This window comes from Arvicola amphibius, chromosome 10 (genome assembly GCF_903992535.2).
Source record: "Arvicola amphibius chromosome 10, mArvAmp1.2, whole genome shotgun sequence".
In the NCBI taxonomy this organism is placed as follows: Eukaryota; Metazoa; Chordata; class Mammalia; order Rodentia; family Cricetidae; genus Arvicola; species Arvicola amphibius.
This window is the reverse complement of record NC_052056.1, coordinates 87,770,688-87,780,241: the sequence shown is the minus strand read 5'-3', so window position 1 is coordinate 87,780,241 and position 9,554 is coordinate 87,770,688.

Here is a 9,554-nt window from a genome sequence, read left to right as displayed (position 1 = left end):
CCACAATCAGTGTCAGAGGGAGGAGGAAGAGCTGAAGCAGACGTTCATGCAGCGGGTCAAGGAGAAGGAACTGACCTTTAAGGATGCGGAAAAGGAGTACGTATTGCCCGCCCCACGTCCATTCTCTGCGTCCTGTTCTTTGGGGGATGAGCTCCATTGGATCCTTATTTTGGAAGAAACTTTCCATCTCTCTAAAAGTAGCTATTCATACGCAGGATCTTAATATAGCATTTATGAAATGATGTGCTGAAATGATACTTTTTTCCCCCTGAGCATTTTGAGAATTTGTCTTTTAAGTGCCCTGTGTCTCTGAGGACTTCCCTCTCAGCTCACCCAGCGCCTCTTCTGCTTACAGCTCTGCCAGAAAGAACCCTACAGGGAATCTTGGGGCCTGCCCCATCTCCATAGTTCCATCAGGCATCATCCTAAGTGGAGTTCCCTCTATAGCTATGATCTTGTGACAGGGCCGCTAGGCTCTCTATGATGTCTTTTGAAACCTATGAGGAGACTTCTTAGCTTCACAGCTCTTGCCTTGTGCATGCCCATAGAGTCATCATTACATGATAGAACCCAAGATTTATAGTTTGTACCTGCTATACGATGCTGACGATGCAGACATGCCGTTCCCAATTGATTTTGGCTGGAGTTTAAGGAGTACTGTGCGGTACACAGCAATGAATCCTTAAGTCACTGGGACACTTGTCCAGATAGCTTGCCTCAATGACACTCCCAAATGCTTCAGGGCCATTCTCCATTGCTTTCATGACTAAAACTGATCTCTAACTATAAAAGGGCTGCCTGGACATAGCCTCAGTAGTCTTTGGGAAACTTCCTTATATTGTAATTTCAGTTTTCAATAATTTTACTATTTCCATTTAGTTATGAATTCACTCTTTAGTTTTGTTTTTGATCTGCCTGCCTCTGACTCTCAAACGTTGAAAGCAATGGCTTTGTACCATTACCGCCTGGCTTCAATCTTTAGTTTCTGTCCCCCCCTCCCCTCGTCCCTCTTCTCCCTCTGAGACAGGGTTTCTCTGTGCGGTCCTGGCTGTCCTGGAACTACTATTGCTTCACTGTCTCTTTATCCTTCCTGGTCTGTTGTGTAAGTTATGTGACAGTATTCCTGTGGAAACACAAACACACATCTCCTTACCCTAGATAGGACACCGATGACTCTCTAAAGCGAGAAACCAGTCATCCCCTTTAGTGATAACTCATGTCACACACTCAGGAAAAATAAGGGAAAAACCTCATCATCAACATCATCATCATAATCATCATCACCATCATCATCATCATCATCATCATCATCATCATCATAATAATAATAATAATAAACATGTGTGCAGTGTTTGCTAGTGTCCAAAGAGAAACCGGCATCACCTCCCCTCTTCCGTCCCCATCGCCTTATGACCTCAAGTCACATTTTGAGTAATTAAACGTATTTCACAAAGACAGAAATCTCAAGGTTTGGCTGTTTGGACAAATAGGGGGATTTACAGTATAAAATATTGTCACAGTTATCCAGAGACAAGCCTGGATCGCTTTTACCAGGCAGCTGTTAACCAAGGTCATCCCGTCTGCCTGGCAGGCTTGTCCTACCCTGCTAAAAGTCCTGGGAGGGCTACCTAAGCTAAATTCTACTTTGTATTATTTAATATTCCCTAAAAAAACTTCGTAGGTCCTTTATAATATCAATTTGTTATTCTCAGTTTCTCCTATTCCAAGTCCAACTTGGGGAATCCATAAGCCCTATTGGGGGTGACTTCAGGAGGATGGGTGAGATGTTACTTACAGGAGCAGAAATGACGCAGAGACGGCAACACCACCAAAGCCACCCAGCATGGACAGCAGCTCACAAGAGCTGGGAATCTGGAGCCTACTGCGCAGCCTGCAGGTAGCTCAGCGGCTCCCCCTGCTTCTTCCAGGCAGCTTGTTTTGTCTGAGAGTGTCTCTCAGCATTCCCCACAGTTTATATAAGCCCAGGGAGAGGCGTGTCTAGTGAATCTGGTCAGTTTTAGGGACTTCCTGAAGCTATCAAGGATCCCCCACCTCAACTGAACTTGACTTTCCCTGCAGGATAGAATCTTTGACCTCACTAGGACCATCCTGGAGATTTACCTCCTTCTAAACATCCTGTGTTGTTACTAGCTTCCTTCCAAGATGGAAGGTTTGAATCTTGGAGGAAAGTGACACATAGCAGTATATTTTGCAAACATATCTGCTGAACAAATTGGCTTCTTTATATTATTCAGAGAGATTTTTTTCTTACTATAGATTTTGGCTGAAAGTTTCCTTTTTCCTAGATGAATAATTATCATTAATCTCTCTGTGTGTATATGCCCACGTGCATGCGTGTTTGGGTGTGTGTGTGTACAAGAACAACATAGGCAATGCTCTACTGAATACTGTCTTAAAACATTAAATACTTATGTTTTAATTAGATAGTCGAATCCACTTACAGTTAAAGTGATTATTGATTGGTGGGAACTTAATGTTGCCATTTTACTGTTGGCCGACTGTATCGCCAATTCCTTTGCTTCCTTTCTTGCTGTCTTTATCTGTTATTTGTTAATGTTTCTGTAGCCTCATGCTTTGCTTATTTTCTTTTTTTCTTTTGTGTACCTCTCATAAGGTTTAAAATTTTTTCAGTGCTTTAAACCAAAATTACTGGAAGTTGGGCCATTTAGATAGCTCGGCAGATTAAGGCACTTACTGCCAAGCCTCATGACCTGAATTCCATCCCTGAGACGCATGGTGGAAGGAGAGAGAACTCACTCTTGCAAGTGGTTCTCTGACTGACACACTTGCATTGCAGCTTGTGCTTACCCCACCCCACATGAAATAAATTAATAAATGTATTTTTATTTTTATTTTTCACAAATTAGGGGAGGTGAGTTTTTGCACTAACTTCCTGCATTAGATTCTAATGGACAAGACCAAACCAGAATGGAATCATCCATGCTAAATGATGTATCATCAAATTAAGCTTCAGAGTGGACCAGTTTGGGGCCAGCAGAATGGCTCAGGAAGTAAGGGTGCTTGCTGCTGAAGCTGAGTTAGATCTAACCTGAGTTAGATCCTGGAACCTCCATGGTGGAAGGAGAGAACCAACTACAGACAAAATCACAAGAGAATATAGTCAGCTTGAGTTAGCGGAGTAAAACTTTGATTAAAGCCATAACAAAAGCCAAGTGGTTGGTAGTGGTGCATGCCTTTAATCCCAGCACTTAGGAGACAGAGGCAGGATCTATAAATTCAAGGCCAGCCTAGTCTACAAGAGCTACTTCCAGGACAGCTAGAACTGTTACACAGAGAAACCCTGTCTCAAAAAACAAAACAAAAAAACAAAACTAAACAAAAAACCTATAAGAAACCAACTTTCAAATGCCCATTTGGATTTTGCTACCAGTTTCTGCTTTCTTCTTCTGCCTTTCACCCTAACCCCCATCTCCTTGACACCCTCACATTTCCTATAATCTAATAATATAAAATATACATATAATAGGTTTAGAATGGTCCACTGCTCAACTCTAGAAACAGAACTAGAACCCAATTATACTATGGCGTTTAGTTTTTGTAATTTTAGGGAGCACAGTAGTGGTACACTTGATCCTCCCTTTTTCAGAGATAGGGTTTCTATATATAACTGTCCTGGCTGTCCTGGAACTTGCTTTGTAGACTAGGCTGGCCTCGAACTCACAGAGTTCGCCTGCCTCTGCTTCCCAAGTGCTGGAATTAAAGGTGTGTGCCACCATCACCCAGCCCTGGACCCCCTTTAAGGGCTTCCATTTACCCTGTAGAAGTCCAAGGATTTCAAAGAAGTGTTTCTTGGGTCATACACTGCCTTTTGGATTTCACGAATCTTTGTGACTCCTCCTCTTCTTCTCTTCTTCTTCTTCTTCTTCTTCTTCTTCTTCTTCTTCTTCTTCTTCTTCTTCTTCTTCTTCTTCTTCTTCTTCTTCTTCTTCTTCTTCTTCTTCTTCTTCTTCTTCTCTTCTCTTCTTCTTCTTCTCTTCTTTCTTCTCTTCTTCTCCTCCTCTCCTCCTCCTCTCCTCCTTCTTCTCTCTCTCCTCCTCTCCTCCTCCTCCTCCTCCTCCTCCTCCTCCTCCTCCTCCCTCCTCCTCTCCTCTTTCTCCTTCTCTTTCTTCTTCTTTAAATAGCTGCAGGACAAATTTGAACACCTCAAGAGAATTCAACAAGAGGAGACCCTGAAACTGGAAGAAGAGAGAAGAAAATTAGAAGAGCAAATCATAGATTTTTATAAAATGAAGGCCGCCTCTGAGACGTCGCAGGCTCAGGCATACACCAATGTAAAGAAGGACAAAGATCGCAAGAAATGATCTCTTCTTACCATTCCAGCTGCTTGAGAGTTCACCATCTTGTCTTCATGGACCCGTGAACTTGTCTGCATAGAACTTAACTTTGACTAGAGGTCTAATCTTTTCAGCAATTATTTAGCATGTGTGATTTTGTACTGGAGTGCCAAATACTTGGGAGGAAGATGCCATGCGTATCTTGTGAGGTGTTGCAACATGGACCAGCACTCCGTTGTTGTGTTTATTAATCAACATTGCCAAGAAGTATCTAGCATAATATAGACATGTATGATCAGACAGAGGACCTTTCTTTGCCACTGATGTGCCTTTGACTCCAGCAGTGACTCTTCTTTTAATTTCTGTTTCCTTAGACTTTTTACTTTGCGTGTGTGTGTGTGTGTGTGTGTGTGTGTGTGTGTGTTTTGAGGCAGGTTCTCACTATGTAGTACTAGCTGTCCTTGCTAGCACTCTGTGTAGATCGGCCTGTCCTTGAACAGCGATACTCCTGCTTCTGCCGCCCGAGTGCTGGGATTATAAGTGTAAACCAGCATGCCTAGCTCTATTAAATTTTTCTTGAGGATGCATAGGCATAAAGTATTGTTATAAAAGGTGATTATTGGTTATTCCTTTACCAAATTCTGTTGATAGCTAGTCTTGATAACTTTAATTGCAATGGGGCATTATGTTTTGATTAGAACTCCTATGCTTTGGTGCCATAGTGAAAATGAAAGGTTCAAAATCTAGATGGTAGCAGACTGTAGTGATAATATTCATTCTTAAAGATTTTGGCTGTATGCTAAAAAGTTATTACCATGTACAATATGGGGTATGGTTCTTTGTTCTGTTTTTTTAAAATATCCTGATTTTATAACTGAGGTGAGGGCTTTTTAAATTTAAAACATTTTTACCAGTTACTTATTTGATGTTTTGGTGTGAGCCTAGCCTTTAGTGGCTGAGCCATCTCTCAAGCCCCAGTTACTTATCTGAATGTGGTTGACCTTCCCCATGCTGAGCCATTCTATGACAATGCAGCCTGTGAAGGACTTTGCCTCTGTGGACTTCAGCCACATTTGGATCAATTCTTTCTTGATAGTCCCGAGCAAAGTAGATTTCTAATGAAATTTTAATATTGCATCCATTTCAAATGCAGCATTTAAGGCTATCACTATATACATTTAAAACACTTTATAATTTATACTTATAATATCTCTGTGAAAAAGTCTTATGTGAAAAGTGACAAGAAAGAGAAACAAATCCATACACAGTTTCATATTTGTTGGTAAGTCATCTTACAAGTGGGGTGAGAGAGACATAATGCATGGCTATCATAGTGGCAACAATAGAAGAATAAAGATCTCTCTTCTGATCATTTATATCATTTATGTATTCATTCCTAGGCTTAGGACAATTCTCAACGCACAGTGAATACTATTAGTGGAATAAATCATCCCGGTAGTAGTGTGTTACCTGCATTATATACATGGAGAGTTTAATTTAGATAATTGACTTTTTTATTTTTTTGAGAAAGGGTTCCTTTGTGTATCCCTATGTCCCTAGTGGTCCTGAAACTTACTCTGTAGACCAGGCTGGCCTCAAACTCCACATGCCTCTGCCTCCCGAGTGCTGGGGTTAAAGGCACGCCACCACCACTGCCCAGCTAGATAATTGACTTTCAAACATAATATAGTGTATCGCTGTTTTCAACATGGCTGCAAATTATATTGAAAAGCTGAAATGCTTTTCTATTGCCATTCTTTAATTTTAATGCAGTGTTTGTAAAATTGGAACTGACAATGTTATACAATAGATAACATCAATAAAATTCATGTTGTATGTTAGCTATTGGCTCAGTTTACAGCAGGGTGGGTTGTGATAGAGATCAAGACAGATGTGGCTAAGATACATTCCCAGTGACCAACTTCTTCCAGCTGTTCCCCATTTCCCACAGCTTTCTTGCTCTTCACAAATAACATCACTGAGTCTGGAACATTGAAAACATGAACATAGTGGGAAGTTTTCAGATTCAAGCCACACATCTGTTAGTGGACCAAAATGGCATGGCTGTCTCATAATGCAAGATGGATTTACCCCATTTACAAAAGTCCCCATGCTGTATCAGTTCTCACATTTTCCCAAAGTCTAGTTCCAAAGTCTCTTGTGTCTGAAGACAAACTCCTAGGTGTGATCCCTATAAAATAAAGTAAATAAAATACAAGCTTAGTGTCTCAAGATAAAATACCAGAGTTCAAACCTCTTTAAAGAGAGGAGTTGGGAGTATAGAAAGGTAGAAAGGAGGATTGGGTCAAACCAAGACTGAAAACCAGCAGGGCCAGTTCCATGTTCAGCATCTGGGGCACATGTTGCTATCATCTGAGCTCCAATGGGTGTGGGCAGTAACTTTGCTCGGAAAACATTTCTTCTTCTTCTTCTTCTTCTTCTTCTTCTTCTCTTCTTCTTCTTCTTCTTCTTTCTTCTTCTTCTTCTTCTTTTCTCTTCTTCTTCTTCTTCTCTTCTTCTTCTCTCCTCCTTCTCCTCCTCCTCCTCCTCCTCCTCCTCCTCCTCCTCCTCCTCCTCCTCCTTCTTCTTCTTGTTTTTTGAGACATGGTTTCTCTATACAGTCTTGGATGTTCTGGAACCCATTCTGTAGACCTGTAGAGGCTGGCCTCGAACTCACAAAGATCCTCCTGCCTCTGCCTCCCGAGTACTGGGATTAAAGGCATACACGACCACTGCCCAGTACAGAAAACATTTTTTTGGTCCTAGCATCTTCAACAGTGACGTCTTGAAGCTTTAGCTCCCCTGCATTCTTTGTGACAGGGTCCCATGATGTATCCCTAAATGGCCTGAAACTTGTTATGTAGACCAAGTTGGCTTCAAAAGCACAGAGGTCTGTCTGGCTCTGCCTCCCAAGTGCTGGGATTAGTGCGTCCATCACAGGCTCCATTTTTAGCTTCATTCACTGCCCTCTCCTGCAGTCAGTTTGATCCTGATACACATTGCCTGCCGTCTCAGGTCTTCCTTGCAAATCCCAGTGGGACTGGGAGGTGGTGGCACAGGCTTTTAATCCCAGCAATTGGGAGGCAGAGGCAGGTGGATCTCTGTGGGTTCGAGGCCAGCTTGGTCTTCAGTGTGAATTCCAGGACAGGCTCCAAAGCTACAGAGAAACCCTGTCTTGAACAATACAAAACAAAACAAGAACAAAACCCAAAAACCAAACCAAACCAAAACAACAACAGCAACAAAAAAACTCAGTGGGAGCCATAGTATGCATAGTGTAGTGCATACATATCTACAAAGCCAGTACCTCATGTATGACGCCATAGCCAAGTACCAGCTGGAGCAGTAGAGAATGGCTCTTGGAGCAACGCTACAACTTCCAAGTGCTTAGGAACCCGAGCCCAGGAAACATGTCTTTGGGTGGACTTGTGGTAGCACTGTGCCCCACTGACACTCTCTTCTCAAAGAAAAGTCTTTCAGATGAGTTAACAGTTTGTTATCCTGGAACCTAAGGTAGGTGGCATTTGGTTAATTTGTCCCAGGCAAAGTACTTGGCATCTCTTAAACAGACATAAGACTAAATTTTTAACAAGAAAAATTTCAAGTCCAGGACTTTTAATTTGAACCCTTTCTGGCCAGGGACCATGTTTTCCAAATCATTATGCTCTGTATCTTTTTTTCTTCTTCTAAATTCTCACTGTCCACGTGACTAAAAGCAGTCAGCAATAATCATGCCACATTTGAATATCATGCTGTCTTGAAATTTCCTCTGGCAAATTTAATTAGTCCAATACCATTAAACTCAGCCCCTCACAAAGCTTCAGAATGTGAACAAGATATATACAAACTCTTTGCCTATAGTTAAGAAAAATGGCCTTTGGTTTAATTCCCAATAAAATTCTCTTCTCATCTTAAATCTCATGAGCAGTTTTAGTTACTGCAGATATTCTGGTTGTGTTAGTTAGTACTGATACTCTAGTTATATTAGTTAGTACTGATATTCTGGTTGCATTAGCTACCACTGAAATTCTGATTGCATTAGTTACTTTGCTGTTACTGTGCTAAAAATACCACAAGTGAGGCAACTCATAGAAGGAGAGTTTATTTGCGCTTATATCTTCAAAGGAATGAGTCCACCAGGGTAAGAAAGCACGGCTGCAAGAAGGTATGGTGGCCAGATCAGGAAGCTGATGGATCACGTCCTCAGCCTCAGTCCCAAAGCAGAGAGAGTGAACTGGAATCAGGGTGAGGCTATGACATTTAAAGCCCACCCCAGTGACGTACTTCCTCCCGCAAGGCTGCACCACCTCCCCAAGTGATGCCACCAACTGGGAACCCAGTTGTGCAAATGATCCAGTCTCTGGGGGGGATGGTTTGCTCTTCTGAACTCCCCCCAAAGTCATCTATTCAACAGTCTAGGGTTTCTACACAACTCTAAATTCTTCCAAATTCCGTCTACGGACTAGTTGAAGGGGCCTAAGAGCCTCATGGTCAGGCTTAGTCTCAAGAACCACACTTCTCTGGTACCAATCTCCTTTTGTCCCTGTCTTAGTTACTTTCATGTTGCTGTGATCAAATGCCATTGTAAGGGAATGAAGGAAGGGACAGTTTCATTTGGGCTTATGGTTCCAGAGGGAGAAGAGTTCCTCGTCACCAGGCTGGGGAAGTGAGGCAGCAACCAGGCGTGGCAATTGGAGCTGATCAGTAAGGGCTTCCATCTGGAAGCACAAACAGGAATTAGGGAGTGCCAACTCAAAATGGCACTCCACTCTGAACACCCCACATATGTCCTCCAGCAAGGTCACACTTCCTAGGTCATGCTCAGCTTGAGCCATATTTCCTCAAGCAGCACCAACTGGGGACCAGGGATCGAAATGCCAGAGACTATGGGGAAGAGTTTTTATTCAAACCACTGTACTACAGATTGCATACACACAAACCCCTCTTTCCCATTACTGTGGACAACTTACTGGACACAGATAACTTACAAGAATTGCAAGAATAAAGATTTTAGCTAATGGTTTTTAATAATTCAGTCTATTTATATTGAACATAGGTGTAAGCAAGGGCTAAAAATAGAAAGGGAAGCATTTCGGGAAAAGGGAGTACATGCTTGGGTGCAGGTATAGATCCCACCTTGCTTTCTTCAGTAAATGGTATGGTTACTTGGGTGTACTGGGTGGGACAACAGCTGATCTGGTGAAACTGAGAGCCACAAAGATCTCATTAGGGTTCAGT